This window comes from Protopterus annectens, chromosome 5.part1 (assembly GCF_019279795.1).
Source record: "Protopterus annectens isolate FY-2018-M chromosome 5.part1, PAN1.0, whole genome shotgun sequence".
NCBI lineage: Eukaryota > Metazoa > Chordata > Ceratodontiformes > Protopteridae > Protopterus > Protopterus annectens.
Genome location: NC_056736.1, coordinates 94,007,812 through 94,033,807, shown reverse-complemented (window position 1 = coordinate 94,033,807; position 25,996 = coordinate 94,007,812).

Genomic DNA, 25,996 nt, shown 5'->3' with positions numbered 1-25,996 from the left:
AACCAATAGCCATTAGTAACCAATCAAAAGGTAAGATTGGGCCAGCGCCCTCTTCTCAGATCGAATCAAAAAGTGAGCCAATGAAAATGTGTGGATGTGCATGCTCCTTCTATTCTAACCAATAATAGGTCTTATATTTTTCAGTATAGGAGCAATGGAACAATTGCATTTAAACCTGGAGGCTTGTCTGCTCTCAGATTTATAATCCATTTAATTTCATTCCTTTCCATAGCATTAGTAATATCAACTTGTCTCATTCCAACATGGGTATTTTCCAAAACTTTTAAATAAAACTGATGTGCTGGGGACTGCTTGATGTGAACTGCGAGGCACTTTTTCAAGTCACAGTTCCGAATATCACAGAGATGCCTCAAAACTTTGTTTTTAAAATGTTGATTAGTTTTGCCCACATAATATGCAGGACATTCTGAACACGTGGCTAAGTATACTACGTGAGAGGTGTTGCAATCTGCTGTGCAAGAAAATGTATGACTAATTATTACCTCGTTTCTTTTGTTTTTAGGGTTTTACCCATTTTACGTGCACTTTTTGTGATTAAAGAACGTCGCAGTCCGTGGTGGTGTTTGTGGTTGTTTCACAAAATATCAGAGTATTGGGTTGGCTACCTCACCCATATACAGTTGCAGGTAGTGTATTTGCAGTCTACAGCTATTACAGTTTCATACTTGCCTGCAGAATCATACCTAGGAGCAGAAATGCATATAGCTGAAACGCAGTGGTTAACACATGACAATACAAACAATCTACCTTAGTTGTTCCCAGTATTGCTTCTGATGTTAGTGCAGAACAAATGTCATTATGCATATATGTTGTACTACAGCTCTACATTTACAGTCAAGCATAACAGTCTTCCTTAGCTAATCTTGAGTCAGTGGTATTGTTTGTGTTTGTATTTTCAGAAGTGATGTCATACTCAGTTGCATGAACAACATCCCTACTTACAAACATACTGTACAACACAGCTTTATTAAGGGTGCCTTAATGCAGTTATTGGCATATTTTCAAGTCTTTATTGCACAACAGTTTATATAATGCAGGTGTTGTAATACAGCTATAATTCCACAATTATTGCAGTAGCAGCTTTATTTCATTAACATTATCAGGTTTCACACTTCAATCTTTATTGCACTATACTTGGCAGTAGTCAGTTATTGCAGTAAAGGCCTATGTCCACATTCATTGCAATACACAAATACGTACTATATGTACCTATTGGCAGTGAATGAATTACTCTATCTTGTGTATTTGACTATAGATTGCAAATTAATCTGTACTCACCTCACTCACAACGCAACCTGCCCAGGCACCCTGCATGGGTGTCTAGGTTGTGAGCTCTCTCCTCTGCAGCTGTAGGGAGAGAAGCACACCATTATGTGCACCTGTCTATCACACATTCAGATTAGGTATTGGTAAAACAATGGTAATAGTACTTACAAACGTGGGGCATCCCCATCCCAAGCATCCTGGACTCAGGTGTCCAGCAGTCCCCACTTCCATTGCTTCAGATTGTCATAATGATAGACAAAGATGGACTTGCTCACCTGTGTTGGGAAAACCTGTTACACTGATGAGATTGCATGCCAGTTGGTCCCAGGCTTACGACTTGTAGTCTGATCCCTGGAACTGGCCCTGCAGCAGCCAGTGTTCATGGTCTTTCACAAGGAGTCCCACCATGACCCTGGACTCCAGAATGCCTCATTACTGTGCCCAGAAGCATGTACCCTCTCCAACACTCACCATTGCTCCTGCACAGTCCACACTCCACCAGAGTATTCTGTATTCCTGCCTAGTGTGCTTAATATAGCCTGTTTTCCTACCCTTATGCATCACTGAGCATTTTTTTTAATCTGTGGTATGTTGCTTAGCACCATGCAAACCAGCTTAGCTCAGCTGAGCATTGCTTAAACTGTCAATGCTCAACAATGCTTAGCAGTGTGCAAACCAGCTCAGCTGGGCTCAGCATTGCTTAAACTGGCACTGCTTAGCAATGTTTAATAGTGTAGAAACCAGCTAAGCACCTCTAAATGGTGCTGAAACAGATATTGTTTTAGCAGTGCTTATCTTGGATTAGCATGGCTTAGCAGAGATTAGCTGAGTGCAGCACATCATCATTTAAAAATAATTGGCATAATTTATATTTAGAAAGTAATTGCTTAATTTCCCTGTATTCACATACTACACATAAGGCCAGGACTCTAACCACTTGGTTACATGTACATGGGGAATGCTGCTATACTTTTGCATATACTTCTCAGCCAAGTTTAATCACTGCTAAGTGCCGCACCTCAGAAATATACTCAGCTATGCTTAAACTTGACCTTTGGATTTATAATTAAAGGTTTCTGATTTTTATTTTTAGATGTCTGGCACATGTTCATTGCTGTCATGCAAACATAAAAAAATAAATAAATAAATAAAAATAAAAATATTTAAATACATACCCATACATTACTTTACTGCACTTTGATAATGCAGGGGGTGTGTTACTCATCTCCAGGCACAGTAACACCCTCCCTACACTGATTCAATAACCGTGTTACATGGTTTTCCCTCAGTAACATGCCTACATTAATATGCATGGCAAGCTACCGAGGGGGAACAGTGTACACAGCCACGGTACCTTCCATGTAGGCTGTACACTATGCCTACACAGATTTTATTAAATCTGGGAGCAAGACTTTTCACTGCATTCACGACACATGCTTCTATTCAAGATGGATTAGTTAGGCAAGTAGATATCAAATTAAAGTTTAGATTTACATTACTTCTGCAGATTCGAATTTCATGTTCTCTAATCTGTGTTTAACTATATTCAAAGATGTAAACACCTGTATGCAACTTTGAAAATGTATATAGTGATTATCTAATGTTCTTTAGAAGTAAATTTTGTAGAAACCGATAAGAGAAATGTATGTCACTGTTATTTGGAGAATACATCATTTGTCGTTGTTCTTTTCTTTTTTCTGGAGTTAAAGACAGGACCAGAGATCATGATCTGTGCATTGAGTGGATGCAGAGGCTTGAGGAACAGAGAGGGAGAGAGGTATGTTGATTACGTTTTCTTTTTCATTAAATGAAATGCATCTGATCCTTATTACAGGCATGTATTTTTGGGTTTACTATCAAAAGTATGAAACTCATATTACGGTCATTTAGACTGTCGAGGGTAAAGGTGAAAAGGTTTAAAATCCCGAGTGGAAATCCTGTCACCTCTTAAATGTCAAGACATAGCTTGCCTTCATGTTGTGACCATCGATGGTTTTAAGCATCGCACTGCAATGGGGAACAGGAAATGTACCCCATTCCTAACTGTAGTGCGATCTCAGAGTTAGAATTAGTAGGGGGTGTGGGGAGATGCAGGGGTGCTTGCAACTCTGCAAAACACTTGTAGGACATCTCTAGATGTACAGGTAAGTTGGGTAATGTTGATAATGTTGACTTCAGCAATCCAACATTACTGTATTTTGAGGGAACGGTGTGCACCTTTTCATCTTTTTGGTTTGACTAAGTCATTACACGCAAAACTGATTAGCAGAATTTTGATAGCAAACTGCATTTTTGACATTACCATGTATATTGCTTAGAATGCATGAATAACCACCATGCATCAGTAGGGTAAGTAAAATAATCACAGTGTAGCTGGAAATATTTATCATTAAGCCATTTTTTTCAGCACAAAGTTTTTAAATTGTACTCCACAACCTAAATGACAGTTGGGTTAGTGTGTCTGTCACACATAGTATGAGCTTTGCATACAAGACTTAATGCTTTGACTGTATCTTATAATGTATGGTTTTGGCATATATGTAAGTGTAGATATATTTCATAAAGACTGATCTGTTGTGCAAAGTCTACCTATTCACAGACTTATTGATTGGGCGTCTGCTGTGTCAATGTTTGTTCTGTTGTTTGCAGATGGTGTGTCATGCCCTTCATTTCAACATTGGTATTGCATCTGTCTACCCCACCTTAGGTGTTTTTGTTACAACACACAAGTATCTTAGGTTTGCTGGGACTTGTGCAGACAGACATTTGCATCTGCCTACAATACGTTGGGTGTTTTAGTTATAACACACTTGCATTCTGGGTTTGCTGGCACTTGAGCAGATAGACATTTCTTTGCAACATTTCATAATTGGCAAGCATCATGACAATGTTTGCATTTTGCAGTCTACTCATTGGTGCTAATTATAGTTAGATAATGCATACAGTTATATATGGTACTAATTATAGTTAGATAATGCATAGAGTTGTATATGGTACTAATTATAGTTAGATAATGCATAGAGTTGTATATGGTACTAATTATAGTTAGATAATGCATACAGTTGTATATGGTACTAATTATAGATAGATAATGCATAGAGTTGTTTGCGTACAATATTGTTAGTGCAGCATATATTAGATTCTCATATGTCACAGGCTGTGGTGATTGAACATTTTGCTCCTGTTTTATTCATTATATTCATTATATTGATGTGTGTTCAGCCAGTTATCATGTTGCCTGGCTCAGATGTCTGTCATATAGCTTCGCTAGTTTCCACAATATTGTCATTTCACTTTCTCCTCCTTTTAACAGTGACACTTGGTGCCTGTTCATATAAATCATTACATGCAGACAGTGTAATTTATAGATTACTATATTCATAGAATTTTACTATGCTAATGACATGGGTGGGCCTTTCTAAGTCTAGCCGAGTTTTCATGAAAGAATACTGATGTCCTGTATACAACTAGGACATTGAGATGCATATATTTATAAAATACCTCTCTTCATAATGGACATGGGTGACAGTCCCAGTGTAAATTTATAAATCCACATACATTGGTGTATGCTGTGTTTAACTTGTGTAATAGAAAAAATCAGCTTCGCATGGATAAGAAACCTGGTCATAGGAGGTGAAGTCTTTGGGACACATATTTATCTCTCTAGCATGTTCAGTTTAAGTCACAGATAAAACTGTGGTCCTTAGACCTTGTATTTCTGATACTGTTTGACTTATGAATATGCAGGAGATTCATAACTGTAGTGTTTGCAGGTGCCTTGTAAACCAATCATAAGATCACCTCTCAAAAATGCATATTAAACTAAGTAGAGGGAAACATCTTTAAGGGCCTCTGCATAAAGCAGGTTTGTTATGCCTTGTATTCTTTGTTTATTTTAAACTCTGAGGTAGTTGTAGTTTCTGCATATGCTGGGCTGGGTGCATACTGAAGGGAGCATTGTTCTCTATGACTGTGGTGACAAGGGCAGACTACAGTGGGATAATGACCTCTTTTGGCATAGCTGCCATGCCCTTACTTATACCCTGTGCAAAACAAAAGGATTTCTTTACAACTATGGCCACATGGTGGTCAAAGGTAAGGTTACTGTCATTTGTACCACACCGCTAGCCACACATAGACCTACTAAACCAGCACTGGCAAAAAATTCACATAAATACACAAAATCATACTCAGAGGCTCTAAATAAAAACCTGCAAAAGCATTAGAGACCTCCAAAGCAGACACCCAAACAACCTGCACCTCCCGTCACAAACCAGACAACACATAAAACACAAAATCAGTTTGCCGCACAATCACAGCCCTTAAGGTGAAATAACATGCCTAACACACTAGTAATAGGTGACTCTATAGTCAGGCACACTGACGTCCACTCACTAGGCTGGACAAGCAGAAGGTTACTGTTAGCTGCCTGTCGGGAGCCAGAATCCACCACATAACACAAGCACTCAGGTCACTCCTGAACAAGTACAAATCTGGCTCTGTCATTGCGCATGTTGGTGTGAATGACCTGAGACATACCTCCCTGGACTACATGAAAAGAGACATGGAAGAGCGCTCTGATCATGTAGCCCAGGCTGGTATGACCCTGACCCTGAGTAGCATCCTGCCCTCACCAAGAATGATACCTGAGTATAAAGAAAAAATGATCAATTTCAACATTTGGCTAAGCTTCTGGTGTCATTCAAAGGGGATCCAGTGTCTGTCAGCCTGGGACGACATGCTCGACAAGCCGCGTTACTTCACAAGAGACGGCTTGCACCTGTCACCCCTAGGCTTTTGAATACTGGCCAAGGCTCTTGCTGCTCCCATAGTGCCTTTCTTAGGCAAGGCTCAAAAGTCAAACCTACCTCCATAAACAGCACAATTAACAAAAAACTGAGGGTTATGCTACTCAATGCCAGGAGTTGAAATCTCAAAATCCACGCACTCGAAGCACTCCTCAATATGGAGAACGTCAACATCTGTGCAGTAACTGAAACCTGGTTCAAGGCTCCAGTGAGCACCTCAGCACTTCCGGGCTAAAACTTGTACCACACGTTTCGGTCACAGAACATGGACTGAATCACAAAAGGAGGGGGTGTATCCATATTCATCAAGGATACCTACACCTCTAGGTTAGTGGCGCAGCATGATACCTCTGAGATCATCCAGGTGCAGCTAACATCAGGCAAATCAGCAATGCAAATTGTGGCCTGCTGTAGATCACCCTCCATGACCCAGGACCACAACTCCACTTTTCTGGAGACATTGGAAAACATGAAGGTCCTACCGAACACCCTGATATTGGGCGATTTCAATTACCCTACCGTTAACTGGGCAAACTACTCAAGTACAAACTCCCAGGCCCAGCGCTTCCTGGAATTCATCAACTCAAATGCCCTGGATCAGCTGGTAAACTCCGCTACCAGAGTTGAAAACATATTGGACCTGGTCATCACAAACATGGGTGCCAGGTGTTCCAAACCGGAGGTCAACCCGTCGCTGGTTAGATCAGACCATAAACTAATCATTCTGGATGTCCACACCCCACCACCACCCCCAACTAAGGAAACCTCAGTAAAAAACTTTTCTAAAGCAAACTTCACCTTACTTAAGACAGAGGCGGTAAGTTTCACCGCTCCCATGCTAAAGGATAATGCTGCCCAAGATGCAGAAACCTTTTCAAATGCACTCTATGAGCACCTACAAGGATGCATGGATTGTGCCATCCCTAGCAAAACCAAGACTCACTCCTCTAAGAGAAGGAAACCAGTCTGGTGGACCCCTGCCATAAACAGGCTATACAATAGAAGGAGTAAACTAATTCAGAAAAAAAGCAAATCCCAAGAAGGAAAGACATCCCTGATCAGTATCAGTAAGAAATTAAGGTCCCTCATAAAATCACCCAAGGCTAACTTTGAAAGAAAAATAGCCAAGGATTCAAAAGATAACCACAAAGCCTTCTTTAACTATGTTAATAATCTATGTGGCAACTCACAGATATGCACTGAACTAGTACAAAATAGCACAAAATATACTGAACCTACTGATATTGCCAACATCCTGGCAGATAGATTCAATGCAAACTTTACTCTCCTCTCACCACCAAAAAGGCCCACAACAATACCAGAAAACTGTAGTGTCCTGGAAATCACAGATGCACAGGTGAAAATAGCCCTTTCAAAAGCCAAAAACACAGCATCAATGGGGCCAGATGGTGTTCCAGGCTACGTCTTGCATGAACTACAGAATGAACTAACCCCCCACCTAAACACGCTGTTCAACCTCAGCCTCTCCACAGGCTACATGCCCATCGAATGGCACACAGCAACAGTTACTCCTGTCCACAAAGGAGGGGCCACAACTGACCCTAGTAACTATAGCCCCATAAGCCTGACTAGCCTGGTCTGCAAGGGTATGGAACGCATCATCATGGAACTCATTAACAAAGACATTGGGAACCTCCAAACACTTGACCTGACCCAGTTCGGCTTTGTTAAGGGCAGATCATGCCTACTAAACCTGGTTGACTTCTTCGAGACAGTCACCAAGGCCATAGATGAGGGAAAGGTTATTCACACAGCCTACCTTGACATCATCAAGACTTTTGACACCATTCCCCACTCGGGTATTACAGAAAAACTCACCAGTCTGAACATAAACCCCTACGTCATGAGATGGGTTGCCAACTGGCTTACAGACAGAACTCACATGGTAAGAATAGCGGGCTCCAGGTCCAACTCTAAACCAGTCACAAGTGGTGTCCTGCAAGGCTCGGCCCTAGGACCCCTACTGTTTGGCATATACTTCTCAGAAATACAGGCAAACACAGGAGGACTATGGCTAATCAAGTTCGCCGATGACTGCAAACTGGGAGCCATAATTGACTCTCCGACTGACACAGACATCCTCCAAAAGGGATACTGAGATGGACACCTGGTGTCAAAGTCATAGCCTCAAGCTAAATGCCAAAAAAAGCATAGTCATCCCATTTGGGAAAAACAAAACACCCACGAATTACCACATAGGTAGCAGCCCCCTTAATACAGAAGAGGTTATAAGAGATCTGGGGACCCAGGTAGATAGTAATCTCTCCTTTGACAATCATATTGCCAAACTAGTTAGGAAATACTTCTATGTGGCCCATCTAATTACTAAAGGGTTTGCATCTAGAAATAAAGAGGTTATAGTGCCTCTCTACTCGTCACTCATCAGACCCATCATAGAGTACAATGCTCCATTTGGGATGTACCTCACAAGACACTTCCAACAGCTGGAGAGACCACAAAAGTACCTCACCAAGTAGATTACTTGCCTCAAACATATGTCCAATGCAGCCCGACTGAAAAAACTCAGGCTGTACTCAGTGGCATATCGCTTAGTTAGAGGTGATCTCTGGCTGACTTAAAAAGCTATGTCCAACTCAGAATTAATGGACATGCTCCACCTAAAGAAATCCAAGTCACTGCGAGCCATGCGCTCTAGTGAGCTAAACCTTGCCACAACAATAAATAGAACATGGGGGGATAGATTCCTGTCACAGAGACTCCCCATGCTTTGGAGCAAAATTCCAAACTACATTAGGTAGAGCCCCTCACTAACACTCTTCAAGCAAAACCTTGATGAGTGGATGGGTAACAGAAAATACACCCCTGGGATCACTTCATTGACTCTGCTTGACAGAGGATCAGTTAATTAATCAATGGGGCAGCAAAAGTCGACACACTCTGGCTAGGCTTATAAATGTCCTTGGGCAGATAGCCTAGTACCTACCTATGAACCTATGAACCTATGAACATGCATGCACAGATTCCTGACTGAGTTGACTGCTGGGATCATATTATCAACATATTAATTATCCATGATGGTTGACTGTCCAAACTGTACAATTGTGCAATTCTTAGAATTGATTTTAAGAGCATGGCTTTGCCACCATTTATTAGACATTGATAGGCCTTCTTGAAGAATGTTTGTGTCTGCATGGGAGTCAGTGATAACCTCCAACTTGCAATCATCAGCAAATCATCTCCAAATGTTAGTCAGTCATATATCTTCACTGATTGCTTCCACTTCAACAAAATAGATGCTTAATAGTAGTGGCTCCATAGTGAGCCATAGGGGACTCTGCTTGTGAGCTCTTGGTGGAGGTGGCCTCACCTATTTTGACCTTCTGAGTGGGGTATTCTATCAAAAGACTTAGCCAGGTCATGGTAAACTATCGTGCACAGTCTTGCCCACATCTATTGCTTTGGTGACCTTCTCAGTAAAGTCCACCAGATTTAATAGGCATGACCTTCCTTTAAGTAAGTGGAACTGTGATAGGGCCAGCTTCTGCATGTTACCTGTCGTCATTTATCATGTCTATGATGATTCTTTCCATGGCCTTACATATAAGGCTGTTCAGACATATGGTTGCATATTTGCCCTGATCAATGGTTGGACCTCCATGGTGCAGTGGAATGGCTGTAGCCATCTTCTATTATCTGGGCACAAACCTAACTGTAGACTCCAGTTAAAAAAGTGATTCAAGTGAACCAGAGAGATAATGTTTCATGCTATTTAGTAAGCATCTCAGATCTTATCTAAACAATCCTATCTTGGTTTGTGATTTACTGTGGAATTGACTGCTAAGAGAAGTTTTATTTGAATTTATATTTTATTTGTACCACTATTTTTCACTGTAGGAAGGAAGGGAGAGCTTGTAGACAAGAAGATTTACTTTTAATTATATGTTGTTGTTTTACCTTTAATTTTACTGTTGGTGATTAGAAATGGGATAGGTTTTAGACAGGCAAGCTCTAGCCATACCAAGGGCCTAGTTACCTATAAATTTACACAGACTACAGAGAGGACAATCCAGAGCTTATCTAAGTAATCCTATCTTGGGTTTGTGATTTACTGTGGAGTTGACTGGTAAGAGAAGTTTTATTTCAGTTTATATTTTATTTATACCACTGTTTTTCACTGTTTGTAGGAAGGAAGGGCTAGCTTGTAGACAAGAAGATTTACTTTGATTTATATTTTGTTGTTTTACCTTTAATTTTCACTCTTGGTTGTTAGAAAGGGATAGGTTTTAGACAGGCAAGCTCTAGCCACCCCAAGGGACCTAGCCAGCTATAGATTCACAAAGACTGCAGAGAGGACAATTCAGAGCTTATCTAAACAATCCTATCTTGGTTTGTGATTTACTGTGGAGTTGACTGGTAAGAGAAGTTTTATTTGAATTTATATTTTATTTTTTTACCACTGTTTTTCACTGTAGGAAAGATGGGAGGGCTTGTAGACAAGAAAATTTACTTTTAATTATATTTTGTTGTTTTACCTTTAATTTTACTGTTGGTTATTAGGCAGAGCTCTAGCCATACCAAAGGGCCTAGTTACTTATAAATTTACACAGACTACAGAGAGGACAATCTAGCGCTTATCTAAGCAATCCTATCTTGGGTTTGTGATTTACTGTGGAGTTGACTGGTAAGAGAAGTTTTATTTCAATTTATATTTTATTTTTACCACTGTTTTTCACTGTAGAAGGAAGGGAGAGATTATTGACAAGAAGATTTACTTTTAATTATATTTTGTTTTACCTTTAATTTTACTGTCGGTTATTAGAAATGGGATAGGTTTTAGACAGGCAAGCTCTAGCCATACCAAGGGGCCTCGTTACCTATAAATTTATACAGATTACAGAGAGGACAATCCAGAGCTTATCTAAGCAATCCTATCTTGGGTTTGTGATTTACTGTGGAGTTGACTGGTAAGAGAAGTTTTATTTAAATGTATATTTTATTTTTACCACTGTTTTTCACTGTTTGTAGGAATGAAGGGCTAGCTTGTAGACAATAAGATTTACTTTGATTTATATTTTATTGTTTTACCTTTAATTTTCACTCTTGGTTGTTAGAAAGGGATAGGTTTTAGACAGGCAAGCTCTAGCCACCCCAAGGGACCTAGCCAGCTATAAATTCACACAGACTGCAGAGAGGACAATTCAGAGCTTATCTAAACAATCCTTTCTTGGTTTGTAATTTATTGTTGAGTTGACTGGTTAGAAAAGTTTTATTTGAATTTATGTTTTATTTTTTACTAATGTTTGTTTGTAGGAAGGAAAGGATACCTCGTAGACAAGAAAATGTACTTTTATTTAAGTTTTGTTGTTTTATCTGTAATTTTCACTACCTTTTGGGATAGGTTTTAGACAGGCAAGCTCTACCCATTACAAGGGGCCTAGTCAGCCATATATTTACACAGACTGCAGAGAGGACAATCCAGAGTTTAACTAAACAATCATATCTTGGTTTGTGATGTACTGATCTTTACTGTTAAAAAGAAGTGCAACTGAGAGCGATAGTGAGTGGAAGTTACTGTGTGCATTCACATGTGATGTAAAGGAATTACAGCTTTTGTTTAACTTTCAGAAATTGTATGGTCAGAAAAACAACTTTACTGTACTTACTTTGGTATTTAGTTGTGTATTGCTTGTGACTTTTTCATAGATTTGATTTTAAGTTCTCTTTGAATTCTGTGGTTACTGGTTTTGATTATTCTTTTTTTTTATAATTATTTATTCGTTTGAACTTGGATATGGAGTCCTTAAATGAGTATGCCATTAATGATTTGCTAAAGCACAAATATCTTGTACAGTGTAATAAATGCTATGCATATTTAATGCAAACACCTAATAACACTGGTGATCTGCATTCCTCATGTAAAATTTGGATGATTATTAGAAGTAAATCTAGACTTACTGATGATGATTGCACTTGTGCAACTGACAAGGTTTGGAGAACTGTTGTTACATATACTAATGACTGAAGTGGTGAGATAAATAATGTAAGGCAAAGAACAAATAGAACACATTTAGGAAATGACATGTCTATTGTCTGTAAAGATCATTCAACCCCTATTAAATAAAATGATGCCCCTGGCGACTTTGAAATTCTGGATGCAAGTATTCAGCAAAGAAAGGAAGAAGTTCACAACGAATAACGAGGAAGAAAATGAAACTGATAAATGTCTGCAAAGCAAAGAGAATACACGCTAAAAAGGACACTTCTTTGTTATGTAACACACATATTGCAGGGAATTATAGCATTTTTTCTATGAGAAAATGTTCAGTCTACAGAAAGGGCATCATTTTTGCTAAAGAGAAAGTAGATAAAGAGGCAAGGGACAGGTGAAAAGGAAGAAATCAAAATTGAATGTCGAAGGATTGAAGAACATTGCTATAAGAAAAAAAGAGAAACAGATGTTGATTACATGACTCAAGCTGTGGATGTACAAAGCCAGCTGGATGAGAAGTGCCTGCTTGCAAATTTAATGCACAATGAAAACAGTGGGATTAATAAGACTAATGGTGACGAATACCATTCCTTACTAAGAACTGATAGAGCACATATTACTGTATTAGAAGTTGAAGATTCTTCAGATCTGGTCAGAAAAGATAGTGTTGTAATTGGATATTCTGTTATTGGAAGAAATGATAATTACATTTGCAGAGGAGGTAATTAACATCAAATAGTGTTATGCTTGCCAGGAACAAAAGTAGTAGATATGAGACAAGCCTTGGAACGCCTTAATGCAAGAAAGTGCTGATCTGTTTTTATTTATGTTGGCACAAATGATCTCTTCCACAAAGACTCTCTGACTGTAAGTAGGGAACTAACATCTCTCTTTGATAGCATAGCTTGCACTGATGTTAGGACGCATTTTTCACAAATCACATATAGAAAGAATAGTCAGGTCACTATGAATGAAAAGATTTTTGGGGTAAATACCTACATGGAAAAAATGTCCCGTTTTAAAAAATGGAAATGTGTGGAGCATCCAAGCCTAGGTTTGGGCACACGTGTTTAGACAGGATGGTGTGCATTTGTCAAGATCAGGGAAGAGAATTTTTGCAGCAGATATTTTACAATATTTGACAAACACTAGGCAGGATTTTTGTCAGGTCGATAATTTAACAGTTCATAGATAGCAGCATTTGATGCATCTCTGTTGGTTGTTATTGCCAGGAGCATTAACAATAAAGTTTTTCTACTGGAAACTTTGCTACGTTTCCACAAAATTTATGTTGTTATTATTTGTGAAACATGGTTAAAGAACAATGAATGGAAACCAGTTCTGTCACGGTATAAATGTTTTTACTGTAACAGGCATTCTAACAAAAACTCAAGTGGAGGTGTTATGATAGGGATTAAAGAGTTTTGTGACCTGTGATTATTACATGTTCAGTGATAACACCAATACTATAGATTGCGTAACTGTGACAATAAAGACAACCCTGGAACATATAACAATTGTTAGAGTGTATAGACCACCAAAGTCAAGTGCTGATGACCTAGAGGAATTCATACTCACTCGAGGCACTCCTTAAAATGGAGAACATCGATATCTGTGCAGTGACTGAGACCTGGTTAAAGGTTCTAGAGAGCACCCCTGCATTACCAGGCTATAACTCGTACCACACTTTTTGGTCATCTAACCTAGACCAGAACACCAAAGGTGGAGATGTGTCCATATTCATTAAGGATATCCACACCTCTAGGCTAGTTGTGCAGCATAATGCATCCAAGGTTATCCATGTGCAACTAACTCTGGGCAAAACTGCAATCCAAATTGTAGCTTGCTACAGATCCCTCACCATGCCACAGGATTCCCAGTCCTCTTTTCTTGATATACTGGAAAATTTTAGGGTTCAACTAAACACCCTAATAATGGGCGATTTCAACTACCCCACCATTAATTAGGAAAACTACTCATGTACCAACTCCTCTGCTCAGCACTTTCTGGAATTCATAAATTCCAGTGCCCTGGATCAACTTATCCACACCTTTACCAGAGGCAACAATATCCTAGACTTAATCATTACCAATATGAGTAACCGGTGTTCCATACCTGAAGTCAACTCCTCGTTGGTCAGATCCGACCATAAGCTAATCACCCTAGATATCTGCATCCCGCCCCCACCCACCATTAAGGAAACCACAGTAAAACATTTCCCAAAGCCAACTTCATGCTTCTTAAGAAAGAAGATGCGAACTTCGTGACACCCATGCAGATGGATAATACAGTTACAACTGCTGAATCCTACACAAATGTACTCTATAAGCACTTACACAAGTGCATGGATCATGCTATTCCAAACAGAACCAAGACACTATCCTCCAAAAAAAGGAAGCCGATCTGGTGGCCCCCTGCCATAAACAAACTCTACAACAGAAGGAAGAAACTGTTGCAAAAGAGAGTAAAATCCCATGAGTGGAGAAGCTACCTGGTCAGCCTCAGAAAGAAGCTGAGATCCCTTATAAGATCCTCCAAAGCTAGCTACAAAAACAAAATCTCCACTGATTCTACGGGCAACCACAAAGAATTCTATAGCTATGTCAAGAATCTCAATAGCAACACCCAGATCTGCTTTGAGTTACAGCACAATGGCACGAAAATTACAGAACCAACTGATATTGCCAACATCCTGGCAGATAGGTTCAGTGCTAACTTTATCCCCCCCTCTCACCCCCTAAAGGGCCCACACACATATATATATATATATATATATATATATATATATATATATATATATAGGAAGAATGCAGAGTCCATGTAATCACATCTATGCAGGTAAAAGCTGCACTCTCTAAAACCAAAAACACAGCATCCATGGGACCGGACAACATCCCAGGCTGCATTTTACATGAACTTCAGAATGAACTGGCTCCCCACCTAAGCACCATGTTCAATTATAGTCTCATATCAGGTTTTGTGGCCACTGAATGGTGCACAGCAATGGTTATCCCACTCCACAAAGGGGGAGCCACCACTGATCCTGGGAACTATCACCCTATTAGCCTGATGAGCCTAGTCTGCAAGGCCATGGAATGTATCATCATGGAACTCATAAACAAAGACATTGGTAACCTCCAAACTCTGGAACCCACCTAGTTCAGGTTTGTGAAAGGCAGATCATGCCTTCTGAACCTGATCAACTTCTTTGAGGCAGTCACAAAGCCATAGACGAGGGTAAGGTGGTTCACACAGCTTATCTTGACCTTGCCAAGGCTTTTGACACCATCCCCCATTCTGGAATTATAGCTAAACTCACTAAAAATCCCTATGTAAAAAGATGGGTTGCCAACTGGCTCACTGACAGAACCCACACTGTAAAAGTTGCAGACTCCAAATCTGACTTCAACCAGTGACAAGTGGAATATCACAGGGTTCAGTCCTGGTACCTCTCCTGTTTAGTATCTACTTTTCTGAAGTACAGGCTAACAAAGAAGGTCTCTGGTGACCAAAGTTGCAGATGACTGCAAGCTAGAAGCCATAGTCAAGTCCCCAAATGATATGGACATCCTACAGAAGGGCCTCACTGAAACAGATATGTGGTGTCAGAGGCAAGGCCTCAAGCTCAATGCCAAAAAGTGCATTGTCATCCCCTTTGGTAAAAACTCTGTACCCATGAACTACCACATAAACAGCAGTCTACTTAACACTGAATGTGTGATAAGAGACATTGGGACTCAGGTGCAAAGTAGTCTCTCCTTTGATAATCACATCACCACAGTTGTCAGGAAATCCTTCTATGTGGCACACCTCATCACAAAAGGGTTCTCATCCAGGAAAAAAGAGGTCATTGTTCCCCTGTACTCGGCACCCATTAGACCCATTGTGATGATTGGGGAGAGATGGGCGAAGGCTGCCAACCTAGTCAAATACAATTTGATACATAATTCTATCAACTGTATAAATAAATGTAATATACAGGCTTGTGTTTTTAAATGTAAGAAAATGCTGTAAAATGTGAACTTCGAGATTGTTGCAACATTGCCATCTGCTGTAAGGAAAACCAAGCCAAGTATTTCAAATGTGTCTTTCTAAGTTGAAAAGATCTTATGAATCTCTTTAATGTTTTACAATTCGGCTCCAGTGTGGCTGGATGAAGGTTTCATGCCCATTGTTTTAAGACTAAAGTTTATGACCAGAATTTAGATGTGGAAGGTGCTTTATTGCTCTAGTTTCTGTTAGAATATACATATGAAATGTCTTCTATTGTTTTAAGTTTCTGTGCAGGTGTTAGATTGCTAAATAATGCAGTTTGTTTGCCTGGGAAAACCTAAGTGTCAAAAATGATGTAATTTGGGGAGGGACCCAGCAAACATGTTTGTTAGTAATGTTTAAATACTATTTCTTACAAGAGACTGAAAGCATTTTGACTTTGGACATTTTAACTTATCAGCTGTCTGCCTTATGCTCACATGTAAGCTTCTAGCACTGTGATTTCTTGTAGGAATAGTTAAAGCTAGTAAAGATTAATTAGGTATTTTTCTTTGAAATCAGACCTGTCCTACTGTATTATTTTAAGTTTCTGTGTGATCTCTGAACTCTTAGATATCTCTGTGGTGTAGTAGTTTTGTCTTGTGTTTTAATTATTTATTATTAAATATTTTTAAAACCTTCTACCTGTGGCTGATTTGTGTAGAGATAAGTTCTAGTGTACATTGCATATTTATAGAGGTTATTGTAATAGGCCACTCTAAAGTAAGCCTTGACTGTTAAGTCATGCTACCATTGGATAATAATATTGCACAGTAATAATTGGACACCATTTTAAGGGCCTTTTAGTAGCGGATATTATTAACTGGGTGGTGGCAGTAATTACTGCCATATAGTCTGGGTAAAGAGGCACAGTTGGAGAATCTGTGTCAGCCTTTCCCAGGAGTGTCTGTGAAGTTGTATAAATACTTATCTCAAAGTCTGAGTGTGTTGTGTCAGCTACTTGGCAGGGACAAGAAGCACTGGTTGGACAGAGAGGATACTGAAGGTTTTAGCTTGCCCAGTTAGGCTAAGACCTGGACCCTATAGCTGTGCCAGTGGGGAATCTTATTGGGGACCTGGTGAGTAAGGGAGCAACCAGCCCCAGACTGACTGTGATCTCTGTGTGCACTTAAGGGAAATTCTACTTTGCTGTGTGTATTAGTTATCCTTTTCTCTTCTATGAGACAACTTCCCTGGTTTTAGTGGTGAGGATTGAGGCTCCTTGATTGCTGGGCCAGGGCATGGTCATCACAAGTGTTTGGCTGTGGTGTGATCTACTTCACATATTAATTGGCTTGTAGTGGTGTGGGGTAGAGCGAATTCCTGTAGCTTATGTACAGTGATCTCTAAAAGTGTTTTGTACTCTAAAACAGCCATGCAGTGTATACTCAGAGTTCAGATCACAATTATTTTATTTCTTTTGTTAGCTTAGTGTTAGTCAGGGTGAGCAGGCAGCATGTCAGCAGAAAAGTATGGAAAGTTGACAAGGAGCCAACAGGCGGAGATGTGCCAGGCAAGGGGACTGGTGCATGGAAACCTGACTAAAGCTGACCTGATTGCAGCCTTGGTTACAGCTGCATCAGAAAACAGCAGCCTGGAGGACAATCAGACTGACAGAGGAGATACAATATCCTTGGAGAATGGACAGCTCAACCTTTCTGCAGTGGACTTAAAAATCCAGCTGGAGCTAAAGAGACTTGTGTTGAAGGCCAGATTTATGGAACTAGAAGCAACCGAGAAAATGAGGAGTCTACAAGCTGAGGAAAATGAACGTCAGAGAAAGCATGAGAGGGAAATGCTAATTCTTCGCCAGAGTCATGGATGTAATGGGGAAGGGAGTAACTGGACCCCAGAAGCACAAAAGGACAGTACATTTCTTCCACAGTTTAAAGAGGGGGATAATTTTGATAGCTTCATTCATATGTTTGAGAGGGTATGTAAACAGTATGAAGTTGACCAAAGGCTCTGAGTATGGTTCCTGATCCCCTTACTCCATGGTAAAGCTGTAACTTCTTTAGCAAAAATGCATGACACTGACTGTTTTGATTATACAGCTGTAAAACGACATTTATCAGAATGTTTTAAGCTAACACCTGAAATGTATAGAAAAAAGATTTGTGAGCATAGACGCAAGGCAGATGAAAATGCATGTGAATATGTTGTTGAACTGAGCACTTATTTTCATAGCTGGGTGAATGGATGTCAGGTCACCACTTTTGAAGGGATGGCAGACCTTTTGGTAAGGGAACAAGCCCTTAGCACTTTGCCTGAGGACATGAGGATCTGGTTAGCTGATAGACAATGTGCTACTTCATAGGAGTTGGGGAAGAAGGGAGACCTATACCTAGCAAGCAGGGCAGCCCTGCACAGGAAAGGGACCCCCAGTACTGCTCATGGGATTAAAGGAACCCAAGATGGGCAGCACAGACTGCCCCAACAGAATCCGCCAGTAGCAGGGCAAGTCACTCATTCAGGTACACGTCCAGGAGCTAGGGTTGAATGTTTTGAATGCAACCAGTGGGGCCATGTGGCATACAGATGTCCATGGAGGCAAGGTGGGGAACCAAAGTTGAGGGAGCCAGTAAGTGGGAAAGACAAAATGCCAACAGTGTGTTGTCTTGAGACAACAGATGTATGGAACTACCATCCTGCAGATGTCCTGAGAGGGAAGGATTTGGATGAGGCAGTACTATGTACTTATGCAGTTACATGCAGTAAGGCTAGGAGACAAGAATGTGGGTCTGGTAGCCTGGGGGAGACCCAGACAGACTGCATACTTGCAGCCAGAACTGCTGAGGTGGTTACTTCAGGGAGTAAGCTATGCTATAGCAGTGAGACTGAATGTGAGCCACAGCTGCTTGTAGGTACTGATGTTCCCTTGGACAGGGTAACTGCAAAGGTAGAGGTGAGTAGTAGTACCCAGGCTGACAGTGAGGCACCACTGTCAGAGGGTGCCAGACTTCCTGTGGAAGGAGACCTGGGAAGGGTTACAAGGAGAGACTTGAGACAGGCTCAGCTCTCAGAACCTATATTGCAAGGCCTGAGGCAGGTAGTTAGGGAAGCACCTGATTCTCAAGGGAAGGGAGAATCTGTATACTGTATAGAGAGTGGACCCCTGAGGGAGGGCTAGAAGGTGAGAGAGTACAGCAGTTGGTAGTGCCTAGAGCTTACCATCTGGCGCTTCTAGCTATAGGCCATGATATTCCCTTTGCAGGTCATATGGGCATAAAATGTACAAAGAGGCGTATTATGCAAAACTTCCATTGGCATGGAATTTCCAAAGATGTAACAGGGTACTGCAGGATCTGTGAGCAGTGTCAAAAGGTAGGCAAGGCAGGAAATAAGGTGAGAGCTCCTTTGATGCATTTGCCTGTGATTGAGGAGCCATTTCAGAGGGTAGCTATAGATATTGTGGGTCCTCTGAGTGCCCTAAGTTCCACAGGGAAAAAGTATATCCTAGTGATTGTAGATTATGCTACACGATACCATGAGGCAGTGGCTTTGTCCTCCATTGAAGCAGATAAGGTGGCAAATGCTTTGCTAGAGATTTTCATCAGGATAGGTTTCCCAAAGGAAATACTGTCTGACAGAGGTGCCAATTTTATGTCAGACCTGCTGGCTTGTCTGTGGAAGTCCTGTGGGGTGAAGCACATGAAGACCACCCCCTACCATCCCCAGACTAATGATCTTATTGAGAGGTTAAACTCTACAATCAAGTCCATGCTGATTTGCAGATCAGTTTAAGAGGGAGTGGGACAAATATTTGCCCCATCTGTTGTTTGCTTACAGAGAGGTTCCCCAGGAATCCACAGGTTTTTCACCCTTTGAGTTGCTGTATGGGCATAGGGTGAGGGGACCTCTAGATTTAATTTAAGATGAGTGGGAAGGTGAGTGTGAGTCTCACAGGGAGTCTGTTGTGGCATATGTCCTGAACCTCAGGACAAGGCTCAGGGAACTCATGGGCCTGGCCCAGGAGAACCTGTCAGAAGCCCAACAATAGAAAAGGTGTGGTATGACAGGAATGCTCGAGCTAGAGAGTATGCTGTAGGGTAGCAGGTGATGGTTCTCATTCCTGTCAGACACAAGTTGCAGGCAGCTTGGGATCGACCTTACAAGGTGGTATGATAGGTAAGTGATGTTAACTACATGGTGGGAAGTGCTAGGCAGATGGCAGGGGCACAAATTGTACCATGTTAACATGATGAAAACTTACCATGATAGGGAAGCCCTTGTGCTGAGCATTTGCAGTGGATTGCAGGAGGAGTCTAAAAGAGATCTTGTGACTGATCTCTTCAGTGAGGCTCGGGCTGACACCTTGGTGGAAGGGGTAGCAATGTCCCAGCAGCTATCTCCTACCCAGGTTTGAGAAATCCGAGCAGTGTTGCAGGAGTTTGGGGGCATGTTCACTGGGAAACCAGGGAGCACCCACCTGGGGCAGCACCAGGTGGATACAGGACCCCAAAGGCCTATCAGGCAGGCCCCTTATAGGGTGCCTGAGAGAGTCAAACAGACTCTGAGGGAGGAAATACAGGAGATGTTGGAACTAGGGGTGATTCAAGATTCCAACAGTCCCTGGGCCTCACCAGTGGTACTGGTGCCAAAGAAGGATGGCAGTACCAGGTTCTGTGTGGATTACAGAAAATTAAATAGTCACACAGAGTCAGATGCTTACCCCATGCCTAGGACAGATGAGGCCCTAGAGCAGCTGGGTAGGGCTAAATATCTTACAAACATTGATCTTACCAAGGGTTACTGGCAGGTGCCCTTGACTCCCAGGGCTAGAGAGAAGTGAGCCTTTGTGGCTCCTTTTGGCTTGTATGAGTTCACAAAGATGACCTTTGGGATGAAGGTTGCCCCAGCGACTTTCCATAGGCTGGTAGATCATATCTTAGCAGAAACAGGAAGATTTGCCCTTGCTTACATGGATGATATTGCTATCTACAGCCATTCCTGGCAAGAGCACCTTCAGCATGTCAGGGAGGTGCTGGGCAGACTACAGAGGACAGGGTTGACCATTAAGTTGAGAAAATGTCAGGTGAGTATGGCAGAGGTCTCCTACCTAGGACATAGGGTGGGGAGTGGTAAGTTAAGGCCAGAACCTGCCAAAGTGTAACCTATTCAGGCATGGCCTGCACCTGTTACCAAAAAGTAGGTGAGGGCATTCTTGGAGACAGCAGGGTACTACACAAAGTTCGTTCCCAATTATAGTACCATAGCTGCTCCCCTAATAGACCTGACAAGGAAGAACAGGCCAGGTAAGGTAGTGTGGACCCCAGCATGTGAGCAGCATTTCAGAAGCTTAAGGAAGCTTTGGGAGAACCCCCTGTGTTAGCCAGTCCAGACTGCAGCAAATACTTTGTTGTGCAGGTGGATGCTTCAAACTATGGGGTGGGGGCTGTACTTAGCCAGATTTCTTCAGAGAGAGAACTGCACCCAGTGGTTTATCTCAGTCATAGGCTCCAACCCAGGGAGGAATGCTATACAGTGGTAGAAAAGGAATGTCTAGTCATAGTGTGGACACTACAAAAACTTCAGCCTTATTTGCATGGAAGAAAATTCACTGTAATGACACATCACAACCCTCTAACATGGTTAAACAGAGCCAGTCCGCAAAATGCCAAGTTGCTAAGATGGAGTCTGGGGTTGCAAGCATATGATATGTCAGTGCAGCACTGCAGTGGGAGTAGCAATGCCAATGCAGATGGGCACTCAAGACAAGGAATGGGGTGAGGTACACCCAGATAGACCTGACACTCTCAAGTGATGTTTCTCAAGGGGCACTTGAAAAACTTGCTTGAGTTCCACGGGGGGGGGGGGGGGTGACGACTGGGGAGAGATGGGCGAATGTTGCCAGCCTAGTCAAATAGAATTTGATACATAATTCTATCATCTGTATAAATAAATGTAAAATACAGGCTTGTGTTTTTAAATGTAAGAAAATGCTGTAAAATCTGAACTTCAAGATTGTTGCAACATTGCCATTTGCTGTAAGGAAAACCATGCCACGTATTTAAAATGTCTTTCTAAGTTGAAAAGATCTTATGAATCTCTTTAATGTTTTACAATTCGACTCCAGTGCAGCTGGATAAAGGTTTGATGCCCATTGTTTTAAGGCTAAAGTTTATGACCAGAATTTAGATGTGGAAGGTGCTTTTTTGCTCTAGTTTCTGTTAGAATATACATATGAAATGTCTTCTATTGTTGTAAGTTTCTGTGCAGGTGTTAGATTGCTAAATAATGCAGTTTGTTTGCCTGGGAAAACCAAAGTGTCAAAAATTATGAAATTTGGGGAGGGACCCAGCAACCATGTTTGTTAGTAATGTTTAAATACTATTCCTCACAAGCGACTGAAAGCATTTTGACTTTGGACATCTAACTTATCAGCACTCTGCCTTATGCTCACATGTAAGTTTCTAGCACTGTGATTTCTTGTAGGAATAGTTAAAGCTAGTAAAGATTAATTAGGTGTTTTTCTTTGAAATCAGACCTGTCCTACTGTATTATTTTAAGTTTCTGTGTGATTTCTGAACTCTTAGATATCTCTGTGGTGTAGTAGTTTTGTCTTGTGTTTTAATTATTTATTAAATATTTTTAAAACCTTCTACCTGTGGCTGATTTGTGTAGAGAGAAGCTCTAGAGTACAATGCATATTTATAGAGGTTATTGTAATAGGCCACTCTAAAGTAAGCCTTGACTGTTAAGTCATACTACCATTGGATAATAATATTGCACAGCAATAATTGGACACCCTTTTAAGGACATTTTAGTAGCTGATATTATTAACTGGATGGTGGCAGTAATTACTGCCATATAGTCTGGGTAAAGAGGCACAGTTGGAGAATCTGTGTCAGCCTTTCCCAGGAATGTTTGTGAAGTTGTATAAATACTTATCTCAAAGTGTGTGTGTGTGTGTGTGTGTGTGTGTGTGTGTGTGTGTGTGTGTGTGTGTGTGTGTGTGTGTTGTGTCAGCTACTTGGCAGGGACATGAAGCACTGGTTGGACAGAGAGGATACTGGAGGTTTTAGCTTGCCCAGTTAGGCTTAGACTTGGACCCTATAGCTGTACCAATGGGAAATCCTATTGGGGACCTGGTGAACAAGGGAGCATCCAGTCCCAGACTGACTGTCATCTCTGTGTGCACTTAAGGAAAATTGTACTTTGCTGTGTGTATTAGTTATCCTTTTCTCTTCTATGATACAACCTCCCTGGTGTTAGTGGTGAGGACTGAGGCTCCTTGATTGCTGGGCCAGGGCACGGTCATCACACCCATTATAGAGTACAATGTCCCTTTTTGAATGTACCTCACAAGACATCTGCAACAGCTGAAAAGGCCACAGAAGTACCTCACAAAGAGGATTACTGGCCTCAAACAGATACCCTATACTGACCATCTCAAAAAACTCCAGCTTTACCTTGTAGCATATCAACTATTCCAAGGTAATCTCTGCCTAACATATAAAGCTATTTTAAACCCAGAGCTGTTGGACATGCTACACCTAAAGAAATCCCAATCCCTCCGAGCTACACGCTGTAGGGACCTAAACCTTGTCACCACAATAAACAGTTCATGCTGGAGGGATATATTCCTGTCCCAGAGACTTCCTATACTCTGGAACAAGCTACCCATCTATGTCAAGCAAAGTTCCTCATTAGCACTCTTCAAGAAAAATCTTGATGAGTGGATGGGAAATAGGAAATACACCCCGGGGATCACTTCTGTGGCTCTGCTCAACAGGGGCACAGGAAATTAACTTTCTTGGGTGGCATAAGCCAGGGAACCTTGCTGGCTAGGCTTACTTAGGCCTTGGGCTGATAGCCTAGTACCTACCTATGAACCTATACATTTCTTGCATGAAACACAGGAGGGAAGAATAATATTATCTGGGGACTTAAATTTACCAAAAACAGATTAGTAATATTGATTCAACAACATTAGTAAGGAAATTATTCACAACATATGTTCCAGCACAATTGTTTCAGATTGTAAAAAAACTGCCAGGGTACATAGACATTGTTTGTGTTCCTTAAGAAATTACTGTTACTTCAAGTCAAGTTTTACCACTGCTGATGTGCCGTGATCATGGGGTTATAAAGATTAATTTGTTGCTAGATAATTCTGCGTAACTGAAATCTAAACCAATGCTTAGAATATTAATTACAGATTATATGGAAGCAAAACAGTCACTATGTAAAACTAACTGTAGCAATGTTTGCAGAAGAAAAACTGCAAATTGAATGTGGAAACTTTTGAAAGAGAAACTGTTTCTGTGCAAAATATCAAAACAATGTTTAACATTAGGATAGAGGCATAGAACATCAGGGGGATAAACTTCCATAAGAACAAGATACCTGATTAAGGTGATAGACAAAAAATATAACAAATTGTAGAGAAGTCAAACTACAACTTTGACAACTGAAATAAACAAGCTGGACAAACAAATTAAGAACAGTGTGAGGCAAGATCAAGGAAAGTTTGAAAAAAAATTATAAAGATATTGAGCACAATAGGAAACTTTTTTATAGATACATAAGATGTGGAAGGAGTAAAGACATACCCATTCATAAACTGTGTGTAGATTCTAAAACTGGCTCTATTATCGACCATCAAATGGGCTAACCATTGAATGGCTGAAAATAGGAAAATAAGCATCGAAAGTTCACCCACCGAACTTTCATTTCATCGACAGGGTAAGTAACTACTTTCCAGCACTTCCCCATCTCTCACACAGAAGTGTTTTAAACCCTTTTTCTCCACTGTAATGTGGTCTGAGAGTTGGTATATATAGTAAGGGAGGTGTGGGGGGGCAGAGTTACTTATCATGTCGATGAAATTAAAGTTCAGTGAATGAACTTTCGATGCTTATCGTTTGATGTTCACCCATTTGATGGTTAGCCCATTCAATGGCCTAACATAGACCCTCTAAAATTTATTTTTAGTCACAACAGATTACAGAAATGTTTACAAAATTTTATGCAAAACAGTTTGAGTCCACAAAGGGTTGATAAGTTATCCTAGTGATGCCCAGGTAACTGCAGAAACTGGAATAAAATTAGATTATATTGGAAAAGAACTGCACAAACTGAATCCAAAGCACAGGGAGGATATGGAATTAGTAATGACCTGAGAACACTTCAGCAAGAACTTACAGTACCATTATATCTATTATTTACTAGGTCATATAAGTATGGGGAGATTCCTCAAGATTGGAGACATGCACTTATTAAACCTGTCTTTAAGGAAAAGGGGAGTAGGACAAACCCAGAGTCATACAGACCCTTAAGACTACTTTCATGTTGTGGAAAAATAAAGGAGAAGGTAATATTTAATAAGTTACTGTCAGAACTGGATAGGTTGGGACTTGAAACCGTATATCAGCATGCATATGTTCTTCTTTCAGCTTTTCCCGGTTAGAGGTCACCACAATGGATCGCCTGTCTGCTCATGACTGGCAGTGGAGTTTTTTATGGTGTTGAGTTGCCAGCCCAGCACCCAACCTTCCAGAGAAGGCATACACATGCACACACTCACACCTAGGGCCAATTCAGAGTGTCCAATCCACCTACAGCATGTCTTTGGAATGTGGGAGGAAACCGGAGCACCCAGAGGAAACCCACGCGACCACAGGGGGGACATGCAGATTCCACATAGAAGGCACCCCAGCCGAGGATCGAAACGGAGAACCTCTTGCTGTGAGGCGGCAACACTAACCGCTGCACCACCACAGCTGCCCTAGATTTATTGCCACCTGTAACATTATGTTCTATAACAATATAATAACAGCTATGAATGAAAATTTGTGCTGTGATGTAATTTATATAGATTTAACTTCAGCATTTGACAAGGTGATAGATAAAACACTGATCAGTAAATTAGAACAACTAGGTATCTATCCATCTT